Source organism: Camponotus vicinus, unplaced genomic scaffold (assembly GCF_025532165.1).
Source record: "Camponotus vicinus isolate PSW18456_S1 unplaced genomic scaffold, iyCamVici1.0 SCAF_1, whole genome shotgun sequence".
NCBI classification, from domain to species: domain Eukaryota; kingdom Metazoa; phylum Arthropoda; class Insecta; order Hymenoptera; family Formicidae; genus Camponotus; species Camponotus vicinus.
Genome location: NW_028141945.1, coordinates 3087891 through 3115791, shown reverse-complemented (window position 1 = coordinate 3115791; position 27901 = coordinate 3087891). Strand labels below are relative to the sequence as shown.

The window sequence follows — 27901 nt, the reverse complement described above, 5'->3', positions numbered from 1 at the left end:
TCTTTAATCATATCATTTATCACTTGAAAACGTTGGAATATTTTAAAAATGACGTAAAGCGATTTTTATTCATCTCGTATTAAAGTACGTGCTAATTAATATTTTTTTAAAGAAGTGTACTAAATTTAAAAAAATGATATCTCTCTTTTCTAGTGTATATTGTATCTCGTATTATATTCCTCTAAATGTGTAAGTAGAAAATATTAATTTAATACTAATTACCATAATAAATACTAACGCATTTTTATAATTAGAGAGAGGGAAAAAAGAAAGAAAAAGAGCCTCTACTAATTTGATTTGTCTATTATAATTCTACAAGCAGCACTTCTTGAATATTTTTTATATAAAAAATTTTTAATATTTTAGTTATACAGAGTAGGAAATTTATACGTTGCGTAAAATAGGATGTTTATCAGATTTGATAAAAATTGTCGTATTCAATCCATATAAAACTCTTCCGAGTTCGATGAGTTTGTTATACGGTCGACTCGTTGAAATTTTAATCAAACTTTCAAATGAGGTTTTGTGGTAAACTCGGTGCATAAGCCATCAAGAACGTGTTACATTCTTGCATTATGTTTCCCATATCCTGAATAATCCCCGAACAGAGTGTATTAAAAATTGCAATGATGCAATATCTCGATAAATTTACGAGAAATATGATATTTTAATCTACAAATCGTTTTGTGCTGAAATAATTTTGCTGTTATCGTATTTTTAGCATGCAGTTTAAAAAAAACGAAAACAATTGATTACGTATTAACAATTGTTCAATTTAAAAGATTTTATTTCTGTGGTCACAAAAAGCAAAAATTTGTATCGAATATCTCGTTAACTCTCTATTTTATGCTCAAATTCTGTTTTCTCGTAAAATCAATACAGAAATGACATGTGTTCTTATTCTATTGGGGATTCGTTTCCAACTTTTGTCTTTTCTTCCCCTATTTCGCGAACGTAAAAAAAAAATTATTAGCTAGTTGTTGGCACTTCTCGTTAAATAAATAATAAGCAGATCGTTATTTTCCCACCACTAGCCGCGCAACCGACCAATCGATGCCATTCCGTGTGCTTCATCCAGAAAGCACAACGCTATATACGTTCCCCTTATCTTGACGGCCTCTTGAGACACTATATAAGACCCGAATCACTCCCTTATTCAAGTAAGAAAGTTCCATGAAAGGAAATCGATTTCAAATTAAGGGATTTGCACCATACACATACCTATTAATCATATGGTAATGACAGCATATTGACATACTGTTTTGATTATAGAGAGAATTGTGTCAAGCACATAGACTAAATCTTTAATTAATTTAAGATGTAATAGATATTGTTACTAAAATAAAGATAAGAATATTTTATAAAAAAATGTAACAAATAAATAAATAATCTCACTGAGAACTTTTTGCAGAATTAAAATATTTTTTTAATAGTAAGAATAATTTTGCAATTAATAGTTAAAATATATGTACATATAATACTGAGATAAAAATATTATTTCACATTGCAATCTTTTAATATTTTTTCACACATACGACGAATCTGCGAAATGATCGATTCAATTTGTCTTTTTTAATCGATATATGAATGGCATATTCGAATAGTTTATGATTATTGACCAAAGTTCTACTTAGAATTGAAAGATAACGCTAGATTTTGCGTTACCCTTCCACACAAAGTCCAGCGATGATAACCCGCCAACGACGAGCGGGCAAAATCATTGTCGACAAGTCGTCGTTCCGCAGCCATTTCCCCGGGAATCAATTAACAGCGCCGCAGCGAATTGGCAACGCGCCTAGTAATTATCGCGTCCCGCCACTTCGTGGTGGACGCGACTACGTCGACGACGAAATTTCGTGTCACCAGCAACCTCGAAGTTGCGGCGTGACTGACTAGTACTGGGATAGATTTATCGAAATTATATGAAAAGACCCTTTATGGTCGATTCTGCTACGAACAAGGTTCTGTGAGGGTAGGATATAACTAAACATCCCTTCCTGAAGAAGTACAAAGAAAGCGATTTCAAGCACGTTGTGGAAGTGAATTAAGAAAAAAGAGTACAACTAAATAATTTTGAATTATTTGTTAAGTTTTCTTTTGTAAAAATCATTATCGAAAACTAAGAGCCAGGTGTTAAAAGAAACGTGTGTGTACTTTTCCACAAGAATGTATAATTAAAAAAAAATTGATTTGTTTTTTAAACAGAATAAAATTATTTTGTGAGGTTTTCCAATGAGATTTAAAAATCTCGTTTTCTTAATTTTCATTGTTCAAATTTTCATCAATAAATAATTGTTTTTTTGTCGCATCTCTCTCTCTCTCTCTCTCTCTCTCTCTCTCTTTTATATCAAAATTTATTTATTTTTCGAGAGAGAGAGAGATTATATGAAAAAATATTTTTTATCTTTTAATTATAAAAATGATTAAGAAAGCAGAGTTTAATTGGAAGGACAAGGAAATGAAGAGATCTCTAGAGTCATGGATTTTTCGCAAGTTCATGTTAGATTTCTCGTTTGGTCGGAAAAACCGAGATGGAAACTGATTATACCTGATAATTAGAGATATTCCAGTTGTGAGAGCAAGCGGTAGTTCCGCTCACGATCGTGTTGAGTATCTCGAATCGTTTTAGCTCGACTCCCAAGAGGTGCTAAAATATGCGTACGTTCGCGGAGCTTCCATTTCGCAGCACGACGCTACCCACCGATGGGGGAGCCTAATGAATTATATGAATTTAATGAGCGAGCGTGGCGCCGACAGCGCGCCGTGTAATCTAATTTTTATTTCTACCTTCGGATATGTACCCGCGAGAAATGGATGTGAAGGTCCGTATCTTTTAAGTACATACGGTCTACCGGCGGGTAGGATGGTAAAATGGTAGATGTCTGCCTGATAGCTTAATGAAATTATTGCGATTGTTTCGCCGTCGCTGGCAACGCGCGCACCGCTTGTTTCCTCTTAATTGCGTTTATTATTTCATTCCATTTTCGCATTCTCCTTTCATAGGATTACTGGCTGCTGTCAATTAATGAAAATAGTAGTATTATATCACAATATATCTCTAATTAATATTTATATGCAATATTCTGTATTTTTACTTCTCGATATAAATATCTCGCTTTATTACATTTTACGAGCTCGCGAAGCAATTCTGGCGCGCGTTATGGTTTTTTCGCGAGGAAACTTGGTACGATATATATATACTTCCAAGATATGCTATGTAATCTAAATAGATATCCAGTTTCAATCAGGCAGGTGGAATATAGACGACAATCCAGTGTACGGTCCGCTAACGCGAAACGTCGGGTTGTCGGCCGCCAATTAATAATAACGAGAGGACGTTACGGCATTACGGTGAAATGATCGCTTTTAACCATACTCCCGTCATGGTGGAATCGTATCATCGTCAAGGCCATTAATCCGTCCCCTTTCCTCGTTTCATTGCAATTTCGTATAGAGGCCTTGCGCGACAGCGCAGGAGGCGAATTTTCATCTCCGTCGATTTAATTAAGCAAATCTCGTTTAGTTTTTTGAAAGGCACTTTTAACATCGCGGCAACTTTTTGCCCGGAATGCATATTCGGTCGCGTGATGGAGGATCAGCGAGCGATTTAACAGCCGCTAATTAGGTATATTTCGATCGTTACGGATCGATTAGTAATTAACGTGAGCTCACTAATTGACGTCATTGCAGATCGATAGATGAACGTTTAATGACCTGCGTCAGTTGAAAGCTGAATACAAGTTGGACATTAGCGATCAAATAGCTAATCAAAATATGTTTGATCTTATCGTTAGTGCGCGATTGTATTATCCGAGAAATTCATTTCAAAAGCCTGAATTTGTGATGTACAACATTTTTTGGAAAAGTGAATTATTTAAATCACATAATAGGGGGGAAATTATGAAAGTATGCCCGCCTTTTCCCCGAACGTGTACATAATACATTTGATAATTACAAGCAAACATTACACTAGGTCTTTTGCAGTTATACGCATGCATATTATAAATAAAAGAGAACGAGTACATCCTTGAAAATGCACCTCGGGCGAAAGAATTGAGCGACCAGGACACGAGGCACGCAATCTTTTTTTGCCGGAGAACTTTGCGAGTCTCTCAACATTGCTCGAAATAAGCGACGCTTAATCATACACTCGCGAGAAGGTCGCCGACGTCCTCGAGCGTAACGCTCATTAATTGCGACCATCGGCTTTTTGTCGGTGCACCCTCTCGTTCAGAGACGCTCCCGCGATTTCCTGTTGAGCGCCGGATACGCCGCATTTTCGGCTCGCGCTTCTATTTGCGAAAGCGGCAGAAACAAACGAACGTGCGCTGCGCCTAGCTGAATAATTAGTACGCTGAAAATGAAAGTCGTCCGGCGATATTTGCCAGCGGGCTTGATCAATCCCTCTCTTTCTCCCCCTATGCTCTGCCGAACCTACATACACCGCCACCCCCGCGCACTATTATAGAACGGTGGCACGATCGCTGTGACTCCCCCTCCCTCCGAGACCTCTCGACCCGTCGACCTCGCGAGGCTCACAATTTCGGCTTTATCGCAATTTCATTGGACCCTTTTCATTGGCGGAGCGTGAATAATCCGGTTAAACGACGGGCGTGCTTTCCGATCGGTTGACGCACGCGATTCCGATATTCGATGGATCGGCGCGACACCGGCTGACTCGTTATCGCGGGAATTTCATCGGCGCGTATGACGAGTCGGCGATCGTTTATTCTTGTAATTACGCGATACGCGAGCGCTTTAGATAATGAAATGTGCGCTCTAGTGAAACGGGGCGCTCGGACCCGTCATGTATCGTCGCGATCGCGCCGCACGATCGACAGGGGAGTCGATAACGAAGCGCGTCAGCGTTTGTGAATACGATCGGCGATCGACCGCGAAACGAGGGAAGGGAACGACAGATAAGACGAACGAGTTAAAGTCACGGTTAAAGGCTTAAAAGATTATTACGAGCGGATCGGAACTTGTTACGACTCAAGGTGTGCGTACGATCGACGCATATCGCTACGCACCGGAAATAGTAACGTGATGTAACGAGAGATTACATCTAGTTTAGGGGACATCGTGCAAAGGTAATTCGAAGTTTGAAAACGATGATTCCTATTTTTGTACGACCGGTGAGTTAAGCTATCGCGTTTCTAGATCGCTTCGTTGATTCTATTTCCATTTCTAATTTTTTTATTGACGACATATTCGCGTGAATAAATTATATGTTATTGTAAGATAACATCGTTTAAAATCGCAGAAGTTGTCTCATTTGTCACACGCGACTTCCATTAAATGACCCGCAATGTTGATTCAATTTACAATCAACCGGAATCTAAAATAACTGGTTCTCTCGCGTTGCATCGTAGCTAAATTAGTATTTTTGATTTATCGATTCTATGCGAAATTGGAGTAATCATATTATTTGAGCCCCTACTTGCTAACTTTTGCAAATATCTTCAATTATGTAATAAAAGAGATATTTTCTCGTGACTTCACGTTCGCAAAATAAACGGTGCATTACTTTATTTGCGATGAAGCAGCAATTATCATGTCCTCTCATCCATTATACCAAATAACATTAATCATTGCTCAACATGTCAATTTAAATTTCCAATTCAAATATTGAAGGGAATATTGTAAACTAATTTAAATATAAAAATATTCAAATATAAAATTAATATGCAAATGTAATTTAAATGTAATAAATATTGCAAATTTAAAAATTATCTCTCTTTATATAATTGTAAAAAATTTTAAACCTAGCAAATAATTCAGATATGTCTTATATTATTTCATCATTATATTATTAAATGTAAAGTTGATACTTTTCTCTCTCCTAAGCGTGTAATCGTATGAATTTTAATCATACGATACTTGAGTAATAATAATGCAATATTAGTGAATTAAAAAAATAAAACAATACTGTATTTTCTGTATATATATAAATTATAATAAAATAATCGCATTTCTCGCGAAATAATGTGCACGTTACGCGAGTGAATTGTAACGAAATGACATAATTCTAGAGCTGAACCGTCGCAGTTCTCGCGCGAATTCCAGCGAGATCTGGTTTAGAGATATCTATCGCTCGGCAAATGGATTGCGAATGTATACTCTGCTTATGTCAACTTGGTTATCTGTTATCGTACCGTATGTCTACGAGAAGGTACAGAGCGTGCACACTGTCAGAAAAGACGATGTCGCACGATATGTCCAACTTCGTGATTCAATCTCGTTCATATCGCGAGAGTCTGCCTTGGATAAGAGCGATACTTGCGTTCGAACTGCAAATAAAGATAACATTCGATCGGTCGTTTTTAGGAATGCCCGATTCCTTAACCTATTTACACGATATTCTTAATTGCACTGCCATCGATAATATGCATTTCCCAAGGTAAAAAGCTTACGTGTGTACTTGAAAATCGTTCGGCGCGTTTTAAATTATGTTTCCCTCACAAGAGACGCGGCTGTACTTGTAGCATTTTCTGGAGAATATCGCACAGCCGGATCGACCGTAAAATATCGCATTAAAATTCATCTGATATTGGTCCATGTATTAATGTTATTCGACTTTCAACTTGAATGATCGAAACGCATAAAAAGCATTACAGTTACGGTGCAAACGTCGAATGCGCGGATTATCGTAAATGCGACATTCAATTATGCACAAAATACGAATCACTATTCGCACGAATTATTTAATACAACCATGTGAAGATTTAATATATACAGTGTGTATATCCAGATTTTATGCATTTTTTCCATCTAATTTATTGAATATTTGAAGGTAAAACTTTTATTAACAGAAATTATTAAAATTTTTATAATTAAGTTTTGAATGTTTATAAATGTAAAGATTATATTTACAAAAAAATATAGAGTTTGATGTAAAATTATATCAATTGTATGTTAAAAGAAAGGAAAGATATAAGAAAGAAAGAAATTTGTATTTAAAGACAGATTCTATATTAGTCGAAATATCAAATTGTCAAATTGTCATATCTAACAAAGTGCAAAATACTTGGAATATCTTACGTAATTTATACAACATGCTTATTAATTAGTGTACTTATAATTAGTCGTGACACTTGAATATTAAACAATTTAAAATGCACATGGCTTGGTAGATATTATTATTCATGATCAATCCATTTAGATAACGACATTAACGATGATATGCCGTCAAATGGAATCTATTTCCTCGGTTATAACATTCAATTATGAGAATTTTGTAACATTTAAGATCGATTGTTATCGCGCTAACGCGTTACAAATTCTTCGCGTTACGGAACGCTAATGCCACATAAAAAAAAGAAAACGAGTCGGAGAAGAAAGCGACGGCGGTCATAAGGTTGCATCGCACTGCTATGGATTTTACCAGAGTCGCAGTAAATCCAACGACTTTTTCCTGTGCACAGCCCCGTGTGTTTAAAGCGGCCGCACGTTTAACCGCACTCGAGCAACCATGTTCATTTATGTTGCGGTTACATAGAACGTCTCCGGCAAATCGTTCGTACCGCGATCTCGGGCGTGGATCTTTCTTCTGGACGTTTCACGGTCGAGAAACGGGAATAAAGGCGTATTAAAGTACAAGCACGGGGCGATAAAGTGTCTCCATTTTGGATTGGTACACGAATGGGCTCTAGGAAAGAAAGAAGGATCATTCATCATGCTATCTTACAAGTCGTCGTCGCCATTTAATTAATGCACTGTGCTAGGTCGTATATTGCATCCTGCTAGGTTGTATATACTGCTAAGACTGTTATACCGTTAAAAGCAAGCTTACCGCTGATTTTGACAAATTTTAATCTTGAATATCAAGTACCTCGATAATATTAAAAATATTTCAGATCTTGAAAAATAAGGTTTCTTTTAAATTAATTAAAAAATGTAACAAAATTTGTTATTTATGTCTCTCTCTTTTTCTGTATATTCGTTTAGAGTGGTTGCTTAAAATCGAATTTCAGTTAATCTGACACATATAAGGTGATTCTTTAATCGCTCTAACTACAGAGCGTAGAGAGAACAAAGGCTTTAAACTTTTTGCGCTTTGTTTACGAAAATTGACATTTCATTTCGATTCGCCGCAACGAGTTTCGTCGAATCAACCGGCTCAAGGAGAAACTCCGCAGCCCTCGTAAAGCGCTTTTCACCCGAACCGGCTTATATCGCGAAAGTTTCGAACTCTCTTTAACCCACATACGTGCACCGTATCATCTGCCGAGCTTAAGTAGCGCGAGAAACAAGCAACGAGCAAGTTTCGCGAAACCTCTCTCTCTTCGCCCTCTTCTATATTTCTAAAAATACAAATTTCAACGACTGTGCGTAGGAAACTTCCTAGTTACAAGACGAAGGCAATACAGTACTATAATCCCAAGAAAACACGAATTTTCTTGCTTGAACTTTTCCAACAACTTAAGCTTTATTTGGACTTTTATTAGGGCGAAACATGGTGTGTAATTCGCGCTCGGATGAAGGCATCTAAATCTATGGCTCTTCGTTTTCGTGTCAACGGCAATTAACTAAATACGAACTGCATTCCCAGCAAGAACCGCCGGAACAGATTGCTCCCTAAGCTGGCCTCGAAATGTACAGAAGGAAACTCTGGAAAATAGGTAGCGTTTCGCAACTCGCGTGATAAATCTTTATTATTTATATTTATCACGGTCACGGGAAGCTCTCTGGAAATGCAGGTATATCCGCGTTTTGCTCCGACAAATCCACGATAAGGCCGTTCGCTCTCGCGAGAATATCTCCGCGTATGACGAAGACGAAGTCATTTCTCGATTTGCGAAGGCACGTCGCGTGCTCGGGCCGGATTTCGCGCGGCACCGGCAACATATCAAGAGCCCGGATGGGGCGTAAAAGCGAAGGAACGGGTAGGTGCAAACGCGAGGCTTCGCGAGGATCACGGGTTGAATCGTGGCGCTTCCGTGCCGTGAAAACAACGCGGCTGTACGGTTTACCGGGGCGCGTATACACGGCGCACACCGCCGCCTCCTCCTCTTCGTCCTCCCCCTCCTCCTCCTCCTTCTCCTCCTCCACCCCTTCGTCCACCCGCGCCTCCGTCTCGCGTTAACCGAACAAGCTCACGTCGTTTATGAATAATGATAATGGCCCGTTTATCCTCGCGGGAACAATAGACGAGTTATGCGCCATCGCTCCGCGTGGGTGGAGGCTCTCGAAAAGATAACGGATGTGTAAGCGTGTCTTCATCGCCCGGCCGGCGCTCTCATCCACGTCGGTGCTTAATTAAGGCCGCCGTGGTTTTACTGCAAAGCGAATGCAAATGAAACGCATCGCTTATTTTTTTTCCTCCCTCTTTCCCTCGTGAAACACGCCAGGCTCGGGCCGGCAGCTGCGTTTTGCCGCGACTAAACGCGTTCCTCGCGGTCGAATGAACGCGCGTATAGATGTAGGTCTCTGCGGCTGATACGCGATTTATCGCCCACGAAATTAACCCCTTGATTTTGCGTGCTATTAGTATTATAATGTATGTGTCGCGAAAGAAATACTGACGTAAATAAAAATTTAAATGAACGTTTTAAATCTTCCTCGACATTACCTATTAATATACGTAATGATGTTAAATATTCAGCACGTTATTCCATATAATTGATTATGCAATCACACTAAAATATTGCGAAAAAATGTGGTATATACATTTATTTAAAGAAAAAAATATATATATGTATATATCATTTCTATAGATCGATTCTACAGATATCACTTGCATTCATGCAAGAAAAAAATGCTGACGCGAAACTCTGTAATCGCTCCCACACTCCATCAAATATCGGCACTGATTGGCCGCCTTCAATGTTGCAAAGGCAGCGAATCGCTATTAAATTTGAAAAGAATTTTAATGCAATACGTAGCTGAAAGCCCTTTTGATACACGTGCATTTCGCGTTTCAACAACCGACGAGATAAAGCAAAATTTTCGATTAACGATAAACGGCGACGGATCTGCAATGCTTACGCGGCGGAAAGTAATTTATCAGCCGTCGCCCATTATAAACCGCTTTCAGAGGGTTTGCGTGATTCCAAACATCCAGCGATTCGGTAAATCGCAATAACAAGCGGCAATTAATCATCGGTATTTTAACTATCGATGAAAAGCAGTCCTTGTCCAAATACGAGCACCGCTAAACGTAGAACAGAAACTCACGTTAATAATCGTCAGTGGAACGACTGGATTTTCTGTCTCGTGAAACCAAAGCGTGGACAGATCGGACCGATCCAAATGGGTGATGAGGCAGACAGGAGAGACAAGCGCGGATAATTGTCCGTCGAACTGCACTTCATAGGTAACCGAATCGCTGTCCTTCATGCCGTAAACACATTTAACGGACATATCGCTTTGGAAGCGTGAGACTAGAACCCGGTCTCTCTCGCAGGGTCGTCCATGTCACAGGATAAATTACGTACATCACGGTAAATTCCATTTTGCAGGGAAATCATATCCGTCTTTGTGATTAAGTTACTTTCTGAAATTATTGTCCATCGTGCTATATAATTTAATTATTTGTGAAAAAAATTGCGTTGATGAAAGTTAATTATCAGTATAAAGGTGGCAATTCGCTATTAACTAAAAATGGTGAATAAAATGCATTTTACGTAAGAAACTTATTTCATAGAGAAAAATGTATCTTTTGCGTAATGTTTACTTTGAACATGGTTCGATTTATATATTTAAATTGCTTAAAATATATAGCATTCGGTTATGCATATTTTAACCGCCTATACATTATATACATATACATAAAATATAAAAATGCCTCACTAGCATTATGTATTCGCGCGGAGCCATATCATTTCCTGCTGCAGGATCGATAAGCCTCGAGTCTATTTCCCAGTCAGTCGCAACTCACGAAGCTATTTAAGAAACGCGACAAGCCAGCCTGTCTGCTTCCCTCGAAAGCGATGCTGCGAGAGGCTCGGTCGTTTCGCGCGCGCATCTGCATTTTGCATGCTCACGTCCTCGCTAATTTATTCCGAAATTATCTCGCATCGGTTCATCATCCGCGAGGCGATACGCGCTGTGCGTCTTGCCTGGGACTTAGGGGTTACGGTTAAATTGCTAGTCCCGCGTGACAATCTCGTTGCTTCAAGTGCTTCATCTTGCCTACGACTGCGCCACGATTCCGAGGGAACCGGGACTCTATACTTAGACGTTCCGTGTTCTAAACCCTCGGTTCTGCTCCCGCGAAAGACCGGAAAAATATATGGCCCGTCAAAACACGGCCGGGCATAACGGCCGCGGCAACAGACTCGCAGAAGTGGCGTGTGTCAGGTACCGTATGTCGTAGGTGGGATTCAAAATATATACTGGCGGCGCGATATTATTTTGGCTGCGCCTAGTCGTCGCGCGAATTTGTGATTCAAACTGGGCTCCTTCTGCGTTCGCGGTTGGAATGCTCCCTCGCATTATTCTTCGTCGCCAAGTGTGAAGATCTGCATTCTATTTCGGTAATGGAAAAGCGAAATCTCAAACAAGTAACAATGTCACGGTCTAAGAATGAAGCGATTGTATCTGCTGCTCTAGCTAGAATCGCACGAGAGGCCAAGATCAGTCTTGATGTCTCGTTTTGTCTCGAAATTCGAGACGAGCTCAAAATAAGATTTTGAATTATCAAGACAATACCAAGACTAAGATTGTCAAGAGAGATTATTGGTCTTGTCAAGATTATTAATTTTTTTTAAAAGCTAAAATATATATTTATAAATTAGATAAGAAAAAAATAAGTATATTATATATACAGGGTGACCCATTTTAACTTAGGCAGCCAAATAACTCGAAAAATAAGCAAGATAGAGAAAAATGTTTTAGACAAAAGTTGTATGGTTTCGAGGGGGCCATAAGATGGTATCATTGGTTTGACCTTGAAGAGTCATTTGAAGGTCACGTGAAGGTCACTTCAATTTTTTTAAATGGAATACCCTATATATTTTTGTACATTCTTGTAGCTTATTTCGAGAGCTTTCCAAAACACTATAATTAAGTACCTTTCCGTTAAGTACTTTTTGAGTTATGATGCTTGAAATAATTTCTTAATTTTACATAAACCGTAAAATATCTTGTAAAATATTCATTTTTCGATTATCTTACCTTAATACTTTTATGTACAAAATAATGAGAGGAATCAATTGGTGTAAAGAAAACACATAGTTGTTTTTAAGAAAAAATATGGAATTGTTAATTGCAAATTACATATTTTTTCTTCGAAACAACTATGTGTTTTCTTTACACCAATTGATTCCTCTCATTATTTTGTACATAAAACTATTAAGGTAAGGTAATCGAAAAATGAATATTTTACAAGATATTTTACGGTTTATGTAAAATTAAGAAATTATTTCAAGCCTCATAACTCAAAAAGTACTTAACGAAAATGTACTTAATTATAGTGTTTTGGAAAGCTCTCGAGATGAGCTACAAGAATGTACAAAAATATATAGATGTTCCATTTAAAAAAATTGAAGTGACCTTCACGTGACCTTCAAATGACTCTTCGAGGTCAAACCAATGATACCATCTTATGGCCCCCTCGAAACCATACAACTTTTGTCTAAAACATTTTTCTCTATCTTGCTTATTTTTCGAGTTATTTGGCTGCCTAAGTTAAAATGGGTCACCCTGTATATGAACTAACAATTTTATTTAATAAATAAAAACACATACATTTATATTAATAAATTTAGATATAATTAATACAATAAATATACATATTAATACAATACATTCATAAGATAAACAATATAAATTTTGCATAATTTATAAAAATTATTAATAAAGTCGAGGCAAGACAATACAAGATGAAACTTTTACTATACAAATTTATTCAAAACCAAAAGACAAGATTTAAATTTTCGAAAATTTTTAATATAATATTGAGTCTTCACTTATGCCAATAAAAGGTGAGAATTCAGTATAAGAAATAATTATTCATCGTATCATAATATTATTTATATATTTTCGATAACACTATGTGTATTTTATGATTATACTTGAATTATAATTATCTCTCTTAATATATTATTAAATTTTGAATTCTCTTATTTCTCTTATTTCTCCTATTACACGGGAAATTTCTCGTCCTCATATTTCGTGAGAGACACGCAAGTTCGAGCGCATGAAATCCGATTTATCTGGTCGTTCTTCATTGTCGTCGAAACGGAAATATGCAGTAGAGCACGGCCAATAAAACGACTAATAGAGCCTGTTGCGCCGCAGTTTCTATCCGTGCAGATTGTAGTTACTTTTACTCGAACATTGTCTTTAATGACACCGTCTAGAAGGCACTCGCTTTAACGATACGAGGTTGCCGGCGCAATGGGTGCAGTCGGTGAACCAGATAAGTGTAAACCAAACGATCAGCATGGTGGCAATGGCATCGGGATTGCGGTGAGGGAAAAAAGAAGAATAAGCGACGAATATAAGAGGAGAAAGATACGAGGCGACGGGCGCGGACGCGAACTTTATAAAGGGATGCATAATGTGCGGACGACAAGTATATCGATGGAACGGAGCTTGCAAATTGTCGGTCGTAAAAGCTCCCACGGAATATAATGATAACGGCGAAATTGTAAACTCATTGACGGCCCTTAATTAAATGGATGATGCGTTCCGAAGGCGGCCTTATCGCGCGTTATATCCCGCAGTAAATCCTCTATAATTGCGACACTTAAGTGTTATCCCTTCGTTCCTGCCAGTCCATGAAGCTATCGGCTACGGTAATTCGTCGATTAATTCAAACCGTCCGCTCTAAGGCACGGATTGCGTTCTACTATTAACGATAATTAGATGGCCCGATTGCGCGACGCCCCGTCTCATACATTCGATCCTGAAGATGCTTGAAAAAGTAATGAGCGTTGCTTATTAAAGATGCAGTCATTATAAAGCATAAATTACTGGCTTTTTCCGACTATTATATCGATTATATTTTCGATATTTATAATCCTCGTATATTTTCCGATATTATATCATTGAATTTATAATGCTATGTATTCGGTGCTTTTTAGTTTTTAAGAATTAAATTATGAACTGAAAAAGACAACATGTATACAGAAATCGAAAAATAAAGAAGTATCGTCCCTAATATTTTTGTTTCCGATATATAGAAAAAATAAAATTTTATTATAAATGTTTTCTCTCTCTGCTATGCACAAAATTTTTAAATACGTATCTCATCAGTTATTATGTATATTATATGCTTAACTTGATAGCTTATTATATTTTTAATTTTATATTTAACTCAACAAAATCTGTTATTTTTCTCGTTCAAGCTTCCTATAAGTAAATAATTATTTATTATTTGTCGTTTTCAAATATTAATTAAAAAGAGAAAATGTAACCTTTTTTCCTTCTTTAAATATGATTGAAAAAAATAAAAACATATATGATCGCGTGATTATTGAAATGTTTATTCATTTTTTCTGTTTACATATAATTGCAAAAGTATTACAACATTACATAGAATTTATAGTTGATGAATAGACACAAAAATCAAGAAACGGAGTTCGAGTAAGGCAGCGACGGCCTCGACTTGTTTATCAATCGATCTAGCAAGTTACCATTGCGTAGCACCACGTGGACGATCCTATACCGTGTAAGGGAATAGCGTAATCGCGTTTGTTTGTAATTCTAAGCCGGGAAGCCCCGATGCAATACCGCACATTGCGGTGGCGGCGACTGACATTAGCAGACGTTGACATGTAGGTGCCACTGTACAATGTGGATGCCATTGTGGAGACGCTGCGAATATCGGAATGTCCCGCAATGCTTCTAGGAGTAATGTCGCAAATGACATTATACCGTTTCGATCAACATATTATAACGCTTGCTTTAATTTCGTACGTATATTGTATAAGGGGGGAGATATGTATATATATTATATAGCATTAAAATATCAATATTAATTTTCTACTGCGTGCTTGCAGTTTATGAAAGAATATATCTGACGTATCATAAACTTTGCAATTGAATATTTTAAAAATATAATCACATGTATTAGCTCTTGCGATATTTATATTCGAAAAGAAACATGAGAATCCACAAGATACTTTCACCTCGTAAGGATTCCTGGATCGTCGCGGGAAACGCGAGTCATGGAAACGCAAACAATAGTGTTATAGGTGCAACGAAAAGAGAGAGAGAAAAAAAAGAAATATTTTACATATAAATATAAATCAGATTTTAATACTTCAAAAAGAGCGCGACGCGAATTGGAGGCATTGCTGATCTGTCAACGTGCATAGTGTTGTGTAATTTAATAATTATGTACGTACATACGCCTCTATGTATACTATTTGATCGGTTGTAACCGTGCCAATTGAATTGACGAGCAATTGTACACAGTCATCTTGCAATTGAGAACGCGAGAGATTTCCCAGTAGACCGGTTGAACTACAACGTTACCAACGTCCAGTTCGTTCGTCAACAATGGTAAACGGTAAACTCTATTGCACACCGTTCGATAAATATAGAAAGACATAACGAATCAATTAAAAAGAGTAAATCCAATCGCAAAGAAGATAGTGTTGTGACTGGAATATTCATTCGCTGTGAATATCAATTCTGGGATGTACACGTTTACCTTTCAATCTAGTTTGCATTGGAGATTCAAACGATTCCCGATGGAAAATATTATGTTTTTGCGCTTTATCTCATATGCATGTTTAATACTATCATACGCCGTGTCGCATACAATTTGTATATAGAAATCACATAAAATCATTAAAATAATTTAATCACAGAGAGAAATAGATACATATACGCATTTATTCTCATAATGCATTACACACATGTCTCGATGTACGGATGCCAATTTTGCGGGATTTTGGACGGAATTTGGGAGGGAGGCGACCGAGTCGGGACGCGAATAAAAATCATCGAAACCACGCTCGCGGCTCAACGCGTCATCACGGTGTCATGCGCGCTCTGGCATCGAAAACGAGATTTATCCCTCGCATCGTTGACGCGCGCACCTGCGCAACGATGCACTTACCTGTGAATAAATTCGAGCCTCGCTGCTCGCGCACGGACGACGACTAGTAGCCGTTAGCCAGATAAAGCCGGAAATCCATTAATTGGAAAACGCTCGTCGGAGAGCCGCGTCGCGTCGCTTGCTCGCGCCGAGCGTTTATCATCCGAAATGCTCGGTCATTTGTTATTTACATATAATTCCGTGCCCGGTGTCTACGTATTATTATTCGGCCGAGCTGGCCGACGTTGCAATTAACGTGCGATCGATTATTTTTTCAACGCCGCGATACACATTAGCGATCCGCTGATAAATAGAAACGCGGCTTGGCGAGCAACTAAACAAGCGGATAAACGAGGGCCCGGTGGATTTTTTGCCGCCGGATTGTTTTACATAAGTTGAAAGTTGCGATTTGCGCGTGGCAAGCGATAAATTGTCCGCGCCCGACCGATCGAACGATCGCGAGGCAATCGCGTTACAATTACGCTCGCATTGTTTTTATTTACTCAGCGGACCGATGTGGAAAAACATTTAACGTCGGGAATGAGATGATTGCATTATTCACACTTTTTTCGATGTTCTCCGCTAACGACACATGCAAATCCTATCGCTCGCATCGTGATACGAGAGATATACATATGTATGTGCTGTGATATATATTGTAAACGTTAAAACCCGTGTTCTCTGAAAACACAGCATTTGCGGTTTAAATTAGTGGATCAACATGCATCAAACGATATGATGAATATGAGTAACGTTAATATGATCGAGTACGCGTATGTGTGAGCTATATACTAATTTCACATTGCGCCGGAAAATAATTCCTCTCTCCGCCCTCGCTCAACGTACATATATACGTGCTCAAAAATCCGTACCGCATTCCTGCATCCCGGTGTTCCGCGCTAAACGAGAGAGGTATATATACTCCATACTCGCCGTGTATGTATTTCACGTTCTGGGCAGAGCTGGCGGGCGTTCTTCCAACGCGGCGCCATTCTCTTCCACCCGCCTAATTCTCGTCGGGTCGGAATGCCCCCGTAGGCGCCCATAGGCTCAAATCCACTGCGGGCAATCCCCGTTAATCTTTTTATCGTCGTCATTAACGCTCAACGTGGAAGGTAAAAGCTAGGAGATAGAGAGAAAAAGAGAGAGGGAGAGAGAAGGAGCACGATGCTCGAAGAGGAGTTACTTGGGTAGAACGAAAGCGGGAGAGGTAAAGAGGCAGCTTACGTAGAACACGAGGTCGGTTACTGAGATTAGGAGGAATTTTAAAGTGGCGAGTGCTCGAGGCTAAACGTCAAGTCCGCCTCTGAGCTAAAGGAGAAGATCGAGGAAGAGATGGGAGGAGAAGAGAGTGAACGATACGGGGAAGAAGAGACCAGACAGAATAGGTGTGCGAGGAGACGGAGCAAAAGAGACGAGCCTCTTCGACTGTGCTTCCAGTAGTGCGCTTAGACACCACTTGAACCACTCTGAAGGGTAAGAGAAGGCGGGAGAGGGGGTTGTCGAGTCAGGTATAGGAGGAAGATTCGTGAGAGAAAATAGAGTGAGAGATGTAACGGCAAAAGAACCGAGGAGAAGACAAGAAGGGGGAGAGAGACAGACAGACGAGGAGAAGAGGAGACGCACAGGAGATTAGTGGTAATTCACTGGGAGGGGGGAAGGGATGGAGAAGCGACTCGGGCAACCCGAGCCAAAGACTAAAGACTGGTTCTCTCTGTTCCACGAAGGAGACACACGCAAACGGGGGGCTCAAAAGGAAGAGGTCTTTCGATCCTACAACCCGAAGTTACACTCTCCTCTAATCTGTTTCTAGAACCGAACGTGTCCTCGAAGATTCCCCCTTTAATTGAAAGCAACGTCTTCCAACGATGTATGAGAGAGAATCAGGAGTAAGCTGATACATCTTAAATCTCACCCGAGCCATCCTGAGATACGGCGAAGGAACCGACAGCTTTCCATATTGCATTGCATACCAGAACACATTCCGAGTGTATCTTCGACACCATCTTCACGTAAAGTGATTTTCCACTAGCTTTCGATTGTTGATTATTGTGATAGTTGATTGGCCCACTTTTCGCTGATAAGCGTTGTGAAGCATAGAAAGCTATGTCGTGACGCTGAGAATGCATGTCTCTTTCTCTCTCTAATGTAAAGCTTGCACAAATCAATGGTGCATATCTCATCTAGATTTTATTTATTATATCGTTACTTGAATACTTTCTACGATAATCACATGAATATGCAAGGCTAGACTGATATTGAATCAAGAAATACATGCTATAAAATACAATCATGATGAGAAGCGCTACAACAGAAACGCGGAGCAGAGTTACGGATCATTAGGTAACTGCGGTGTAAATTACCATTCGTTTGCTTATAGACTTGATTCGGTTCCCTCATTTGCGCGGAGTAGAGAAATACCGATAGCAATTCTAGACGAAGTGGAAAGCTTTATTTGTGTTTATCAGCCACGTTTCTCATTCGCGAACTCAAAAAAAGGTACTGTCGAGGCACGTTTCCGCATTACTTGCGCGAGTCAATCGATCGCCCACGCTTGAAGGGGTGAGGAGGGATGTTTAAAGAAGAGGGGATTAAAGGGGTTTAAAGAAAACATCTACCTTTATGCAAAATATAAAAATACATGTCGATTTTAAAAAGTCTTATCGAAAATCCACACATTTACATGATTTACACGATTTCTTTGCATTAAAGTAATTTTTATAAATATTTTCTAGACGAGTTATTCGACAGCAAATTATTCTACTAACAAACTGTTAGTATTTCGTTATATACTAAGTTGTCTCGTTGATGTGTTTTATTTAACAGCCCAACACGGTTTGTAGGACTGCAGATAGTCACCCCTCGAGTGAACTATCGATCGAGAATGCATGAGAGTCGATTGTTCAACAATCCGTTAAATATAAGCAACTTGAAGAGTACTCGGTTCAAAGAGAAACTCGTGACGGCGCACCACGTCGAGGAGCTGGATCCTCTTCGGATCCAGTCTTCTCGCGCCTCATCGCGATCGCGCGATCGTGAGGTTGCATTAACAGTACCCCACGTTCACTAACTGAACGCCGTTTCACGCGAAGAAACTCCGAGAGTATCTTGACCCTAATGTATACGCGCGAGCATATCTCTCTCCTTCTCTCCTTCGAGAATTGTACGTTACATGTTCGTACATGCGTATACGCAGACGTGCGTATTAAATGCGTTTAAGACCATATCTTACTAACACGATTAAACGCACTTGCCCCGTGCAAATATACTCTCGCACAGATTTACGTACGTAGCGGAGAACAAGAAAGAAAAGAGAACAAATGAGAACAGCCATAAATATAGGTATTGAGTCGTCCATTGTGTTCCATGGAGCCCGAGTATCGGCATTTTTGAGGCCATAATGTACCAAAGAGAAATAAACCGATCGGCCGCATGTATCATGTTGCTTCGAAAAATATAATGAATTAATCGTCAATTAATAATGGAAATCAGAATTTAAGATATATTTGCGATGAAAGCGTCGATGAATCGTTACATCTCGTGCCTTGAGAATATTTTCGAATTGAAAATATAATACGGTGACCATGGAGATGATGGACTTAATTATTAATGAAAACATCGTTGATACGAATCTACCGAAAAAGGAGGCAACAAGTACAGCGCGAGTTTTAATGAAGCGAGAGATTTATAGTCCTCCAAGAACGCTGGCTTGATTATCGCGTTTTTATTATTCTCGTTGCACATCGTGTGTGCCCTCCGTACAATCACGAATCTTCTGTAAAAGAAAATCAATCGAGGATGCTGCGGAGATATGCAATGGCATAGTATCCAAGAAGGTGGTGGTGACTTCGATAGGAAGACGAATGGTACAAAAGGGTTGGCCAACGCGAAACGTGTATAACGTGGGCCCAAGGAGAGGAATGGAGAAATAGCAGGGAGTCCACCGGGTTCAAAGATCACCTACGTGTTCCCGCTCTTTGCCTCTTCGACTTGCTACGTCGGACTCCGCTGCAAAACACACCTGCCCTGTCCGAGACTACGATCGAACTCTTTACTCACGACGGTCGGAGTTCATTCTCTTAAACCGGGTGTCACGTAACGAAACAACAGGCTCGTTAATTTTACGTGTCAGAATTTGCGCGCAATTTACTTGAATATTTAATCTATATGTGATGTGTGCCAGAGGCGATTTAAAATTCTTATCGTCTCAGCGTGTCATCTATCTCATTCATAAAGGAAACATGGCATAATAAATTTTAAGATAGCAGAATAATACAAGTTATTTATACGCTCGACGTAGGCAGATGAGGAATACGATCACAAAAGTTGGAGTAAATTGGATAAAGCCGCGGCTAATTATAAAATGACTCTCGTACATTTTAGGAATGCTACGCAGCTCGCGGCCGATTCGCGTTAATTAACGATTCCTCTTTCAAGATATTTTATATTTACGATGGATGAGATCTAATTAGTGCACTCGCATTAATTTGCGAAATGAGTTTGGTTATGGCGAGTCATACAAGCGCATGACAATTTTCTTTTTCAATTCTTCTTTTTTTTTTTTTTTAATAAGGACAGAGGAACTGCGTTAGGATATAACGAAATTTATCTGAAAACATTTATTATATGAAATTGAAATTTATGAATCTCCAAGATATCTGCAGGTAAATCTTACTGGCGCACAAGCCATCGCTCGGCGAGATCATACTGCAGAATGACTGGAATATAGAAATGAATATTATACTTTATGCACTGCATTACATTCCCCTGCAATTTCATAATCATTTATCGTTGCTGGCCTTAATTCTTTCTTGAATTTCAGTTTCTTTTTCAGAATTTTTTTTAAGCCGCGTAATACCTCGTGTTTTTATAGCTCGAAACATCATATCGATATAAAGATGCGAAAGAAAGAAATAGAAGTTATTAAAAAATGATGCATGAGTTTTAAAATTATATAATCTTTTATATATGACACAATATATAAAAACGAATTAATACAACATTATGAAATTCTATCATATATTAAATAATAATACAATCGCATAATAAAAGCTACGAGATCGTATTGCGATTCAAAACGTTGGATGGCGACAGAAAGAATGAAAAAAAGTGATACGATATCTCCGAGATGGCTTTTGCGGCGGTGACTTGAAATGCGGATACTTATCAATTTCAATGGCGACTTCGTTAGATTGGATTTTCACGAGCAGCTTTGCGCGAGAGCACCGTGTGTATTGAGCCACGTAGGCGTAAAGTACGGTATCGTATCTCTTGCGAGACAGAGAGAGACAGAAAAAGAGACGGGGAGAAAGAGAAAGAGAGGAAGAGCACGTTCGGAATGTGCCGTCGTGAGTGCTGCTTTATACGCAATATGTGCGGCATTACGGCCATCCGCGTTCGATAGATACTTAAGCTGGCACCACCTTCTTAAAGAACGGCCTCTGAGCGCCACAAAAGCAGTAAAGCTGTCGAAAGACAAGACAAATGACGACGTAAGCAACTTGGAGAGAAGGGCCGTAAGGATCGTTTGAGTTATTCTCGCGGCTTACTCACTGAACACTGTAAAACATGAGATAATTGCGTTGACTTAATATTTCGAGGTGCTCTCGCTATTGCTGCCAAAACAGTATTCCATCATTGCCTACGCTGTATCGGCTTGATCGATAGGACGCACTATTTCACCATTACGACGCTAACTATTCCTCATTATCGGAGTTGGATATCCGTGCAGACATTCAATATACTCTGGTTTACATGGTCCCGCGGAATTAGGCAAATACGAGAGTAATTAGACGCTTTGTGCCGTTGATAAAATAGAAATTGAAATGTCACGTCATTAAATATCTCATTAAAGTAATTAAGAAAAGTAGCGATGCTCTATTAAATTTTTCCAATTTTTTTTTAAATAATATAGCTTTGGCAAGTTTAAAATTGACTTTACGAATAATACGAGAGGAAATATTTCATGCGAAAAAACACACATGTTCTCGCATCGCGAGGAAGCCAACATAGGAGTACTGTTAAAAAAAACCGCTATTTTCATTTAGCGAAGCGACCGAACTTTCTGTTGTCCTTTAAACCCTCGCCGCGCTGCACTTTGCCCCCAATCCTCTCTTCCCGCCTCAGACACCAAGTTTCAGCAAAGTTATACAATACCGGAATGCCGCAGGGTAATGCAGAATCTCAACGCGCGTTAACTGCCGCTCGTGTTTTATGCCAAATAGAGTTTCAAGATTTGCGCGATCGCGAGAGATGGATGCTCGTAGGAATGTGTACAGCCTCTAGCCCCTTCCCTTCCCGCCCCCCGGCAATTTCCCGAACTTTGGAAGTGTCGAACTTACAAAATGTTGCGCGAGACGAAGCAGGAATTAGCTGCGAGAACAGTGTGTCAAGATGATATTCGGGACCGTCTGCATGCAAATGTCGCTTTTAATTCCTAATATCTATGCACCCTCCGCGGCGAGCATCGAGGCACGCACGTCGTAACATGCTGTAAAGACCTGACAGCGTCGTTGTCGATCCATGTTGACGCCGCGATCCGATCAGAGAAGATGACATGTTCACATAAGCTGATAGTTTAACTCGATGATTTCTTTTTCCAGCATATGGCTTTCAATTATTAAAGTAGGACTCTTATTACAAATATGGAAAATACAAAGCAGAAATTTTAATTTTCTATAATTTTGAAAGAAATAACCTTCTAATTTAATAATATTTTTTAATTTGATTATAGTTTAAACGATTCTGAAATTTTGCTTTTTAATCAAACATGTTGTAATGTATAAGAGAGTAACAAATTAATTTTTGATCTTACGAAAAAATGCGCCTTGCTTCTCGAAAAAGAGATGTATGCAATTTTGATTAAGAGCTTAAACTAATGGATCGATGTAGTAGACAATAAGACCTATACATCTACTATAATTTATCAACGCGGAGCAGTTCATTCAGGCGATCCAGACCGTAATAATAAAAAAAATACAAGAAATCTTTCTCGTGTAATTTGCCGTGCGAAATAATTACGAGCGTTAAAGCGCTCTTAAGCCTATTGGATTTAAATCCTAAAGAGCCCAATTACGATACTTATTATTAATAAATTGAGCGCGCGGTCGCTTTTAATTCGAATCGCACATTTTTCCGAATTTCGCGCTGTCATAAGGAATATTCTCCTACAAAGCATAAGAGAAAAGAGAGGGCGATATGATACCGAAGGGAAATTGCTAGATCCGGGATTCGCGACACCGGTCGGCGTAGGAGAGCGTCGGTTCTAACGAGATAAGTAGGTAGGGTAAATGCGGCGTGTGTAGCTAGGTACTCGCATGGTCTGCGAGTATTTGTGTGTCGCAGAAGAACCAAGCGGAACCAGATACGAGGAAAAAGACAGAAAGAGAGAGAGAGAAACTTGCTGGAAAGCGAGGGAGTGAGAGTCCGGATCGTTGACTGTATGTGCATCCACCCACGCGAAAATAAAAGCATCTCGATGCGCTCTCTCGCTCTTTCGATCGTCGATCGACTGTCCTCTCTCCACCGAATCTCTCTCTCGTTCTGATTGCGAGTGAAAGCCCTTATACTGCTCGCGATACGCATACAATCAATGAGCGCGTATCGAGAGCAACAGGCGCTTTAAAGAAGCGAGCCGAGCTCGTGTGCTGTTTGATTAATTACATAAAGAGAATTGAACGGTAAATGAAGTATGGCTATCTAAATGTCAACGCGTGCAATTTTTTTCTACCAAAGTGCATGGATTAATAAGTGTTATTTGAAACGATTATTTTGTTAAAGTGTAATAATATTTAAAATGAAATATTAATCAAATTTACATTATTACATTAACTTATTGTTAGATGACATAAGTGTCTTCGTATATTGTTCCTGAACACCTAATTCCATACACACTCGTAACCGCATTCAAGGAGATACCATATTTTCACATTTCTCGGTCTCTTTGGATACGTTACATTCCTGCGTTCTTCCATTCTCCCACTGTCCCCATTCTCTCTCGCCCTTTGCCCTCTTTATGTGCAAACAGCACGGGCCGCGCAACCACCGTTGGATGAACGAACTGGAACGAGCCAGAGGGAAACGTTGATTCACGAGCGGGAGGATTTATCGCCGCGAGCACGGATTTTGAATTTCCCACTGTGGCGCGAGAAACCGAGGAACGTGTGGGAAAAGCACAACGCGGCTCTATGTTTTAACGTTACGTTATAACGGGCCTGTGTCGCATTATCGAATTAGATAATTGGGTAGAACCGTTTCGCCACGCTGGTCAAAGCGGGAAGGCTTTTTAGGAGAATGTGAGAGAGCGCCAGATTACGCGATATGTAATCATGGAAACGCAATTAATCTCGCGACCGAACGCGAAACTGATGTTATTAAAAATTGCCACTTTGCAATAATACGTATTTCCCTGACGTATGTTAATACGAATAACGTATGTAATGAAAGCGTCGACAAAATTTTACACCCATTAATTTATATGATTTGATATCGGAAATAATATTAGAGATGTAAAGTCACGAAGAGATTATTATACAGTAACGAATTATTTAATTTTTTCTAAAATGTGCAAAGAAGGTGACGAGAAAAATACTTGTCCTTGTTTCCTTGTTTCTAACAACTATCGATTGAATTCTCGAGATATCGCGCTATTATTAAAGCGTGATTGCTACATTATTACTGTGTATTATCAAGTAAATTCAAAAGCACATAGTATGTAAAAGAAGGGCGTAATAAGAAACGTAATTGAAGCAATGAACTAATTGCACGTTTCATCGTTGCATTGTCCTCGCAGCAGACACGGTTAATAGGATTTACAGATGGCCTTTGACCTCGGAACAAGCCGCCTGAGAATCAATTTAGTATCGTGACAGATCCCATTTGCTTCAAACATCATCTTAATTATTTCCTAACATCATCGGTATCGCCCAACCCTACACATGCAGTGCTTTTATGCAATTGTACGAGCATTGCAGAATTGTGTAATTATCATTCGCAATCTGCGCGCAATTGCCGCGGCAATTGAAGCTAGTATTGCGGGTTAATGTAAAAAAAAATACATTCCACGGTAATAAAAAAAAAATAAGACTTATTACAACTCGCACAATATTCCTGCCGTGATTTCCATCCAGCGTAAGCATTGCCGCTCGACTCGGGCGTGCGCGCGAAATTGGATCATCCGGATAAGTGAGCCGCGGAGATAAATAATCTTTTTCAGGGAAATTAAGGACATTTTATGTCGCCGGTCGCATTCTGCCGCCTCCGCTGTCGCCGTTCTCCTCCTCCTCCTCCTCCTCATCCTCTTCCTCCTCCTCCTGCTCTTCCTCCGATGGCGGCAAGACGCGCGGCATTGTAATTCCGCATTATACCGCGGCACGTATTTTCTCCGTTGCTTAGGCAAATCGGTGCGCGTGCCCGCGGTATAAACGTACATCTTTTTCCAACTCGCGGACTAATGTGCAACGGCGTGGCAACGCGCGGCTCTGTCGCATGCGAGTCGCATGCACACGCCGGGTCCCGACCGCAACGAGATTTTTATGTGCGTCAAAGCGTTGACATGCAACCGTGAGTTATCGTGGCGGCGCCGGTAAAATTAATTTCGCCGACGAGGGAAGAAAGGGAACGCGAAAAAAAAGGGCAGAGTATCAGAGAGGGGTGTCAGGCAGGGCGGTTGCGGTGCCAGGATGGGCCGGAATAGGTGGAAAGGGGGTAGCTAGGGGGGGGGGATGGCGCTTCCAGTCCGCTTGCTCGTGCAGCGTACCGTTCGCCGCATCGCAATTCAAACCTTTTCGGCCCATTTTTTCGTGCCACCTGCCGGTGAACTCTTTCGTGTTTTTTTTTTTTACTCCGAACCGGTCGGGAAGGGCGTCGGGGATTGAACTACAGTTCGCGCGCCACCGCGGACAAAAGCGCAAACCCACAAACTTGGCTGCTCGGTCGAAAAATGCTTCGCGTCGGGAAATAAAAAAATATATACATACACACGTATTCGATTTCAGCGCGAGCTTACTCGTGAAAAGATCCTCTTGTCAGCCTAGCGAATGCTATTCATGCACGATCACGTGCGAATGCCGCTTTCAAAGAATGTATGTCGAAGTTTGTCGATCAAAAATATCGATCCTGCCGACTGGTAAGCGACACATTTCTCCCTATTTTATTTAAAATGCACTATGACAGAAAGAAAGAGAAAGAGAAACGCGTTTGGATAATGCACATCTTATCTTGATATAGTTATTACCCGGAGTATAGTTTCTCAACATCGTATACACCATCTCGCAATTTTCTAAAATGTGTAAGCACGAACTGCATAGCATACATGTTTATTATGTATTTACAATCTTAGTTTTGAAACAACGGGTGTCATGAAAACTGAGTGCGGTATACCGGGACGACAAGCGGTGTAATGCATTCTTTCCTTCCCGTGTTGCAAGATTTATCTGCGTTTCCGCTTGCCATAGAACTTAGCAAGGCTGCGTCACTGAATATATCATAATGTTTCGCTCACACAACAGACGCAACCATTCAGAAGTTGATATTATTTTCAATTGCAATAGTTTGCTATTACATAAAGTTTGAAACAAATAATGTGTAAAAATATTCATTTATCTCGTAATTAAGATTTTGTTATATGTCAAAATCTAGATTTTTACATACGACTTATATTGATAGAAATTACTAATTCATTTATCTCGTAATTAAGATTTTTTTATATGTCAAACTCTAGATTTTTGTGTACGACATATTGATAGAAATCACTAATTCATTTATCTCGTAATTAAGATTTTTTTATATGTCAAAATCTAGATTTTTATGTACGACTTATATTGATTGAGAAATCACTAATTCATTTATCTCGTAATTAAGATTTTTTTTTATGTCAAAATCTAGATTTTTATATACGACTTAAACTGATAGAAATCACTAATTCATTTATCTCGTAATTAAGATTTTTTATATGTCAAAATCTAGATTTTTATATACGACTTATATTGATAGAAATCAATAAAAATAAATTTTAAAGAAAAAAAGAAGGATAGAAATAAAATAAGAGACAAAAAGAAAAGGAAATAAATTTATAAAATTTTACATTTTATAACTATTTTCTATATAGTAATTATAAAGAAAAAAACGAGAAAGCATAAAGCTATTGTATCATTTTGCCTTAGAGATGCAATTTAACTTCTTTTTCAATGTACCTGTATAATCCTGTATAATCGGTGAAATAAAAATAAAACAGAATGGAGATGTCATAAACACGAACCGCGATTCGTGTCACCGTATTTTATAAATTTAAACTTGGCAATCGCGTTCATTCCGCTTTTTTCTTTAAAAATAGACGCACATAACAATTCAAACGTGACCTATATTACATAACTGCGAGAGAACGTGTAATTGATTAATAAATAACCTGTAGAATTGCCCGACAAATTACAAACACAGTGACTAATAACATGTCGATTTCTCGCATTAATCGAATATTTCATCTATCGTAAGCTATCACTCATTCATCCGACAAAAGCACACGGCATACGTAAATATAATTATCCATCCAGCTCATGTTGAGATGAATAATACAACGGTTAAAACAGAGGAAGCGCGAAAATTAATTCGCGAGAAAATAGAGCGGGGACAAAGGGAAAGAGAGAGCCGGGCGTGTGTTTCGAAAGGTCGACGGCTGTGTTTGATATCGACGGACCACGTTATCGTCGATCTCTGAACTAGCAGCGGTGCCGAGAGGCGAAAGGGGGCCATGGGGGGGACGTGGTCCGTGTCGAACGACGAGCGAGTCGTAATTTGCAAAAATCGCCGGCCGATCGCGATAAGCCGTCCGCGGGCCGATGTTTGCCAATTAGCGTGCCAAGTAGCGAAGGAGAGAAGAGAAGAGAAGAGGCTGCGTGTTGCCGTTCCCCG

At 39.3% G+C, this 27901-nt stretch overlaps 1 protein-coding gene across 2 annotated transcripts in view; it reads right to left on the bottom strand.

Annotated features, from left to right (window-relative positions):
* Sli (slit guidance ligand) overlaps nucleotides 1–27901 on the bottom strand; it is a 322565-nt gene that overhangs the window by 205663 nt on the left and 89001 nt on the right. The gene's annotated exons all lie outside the window — the stretch shown is intronic.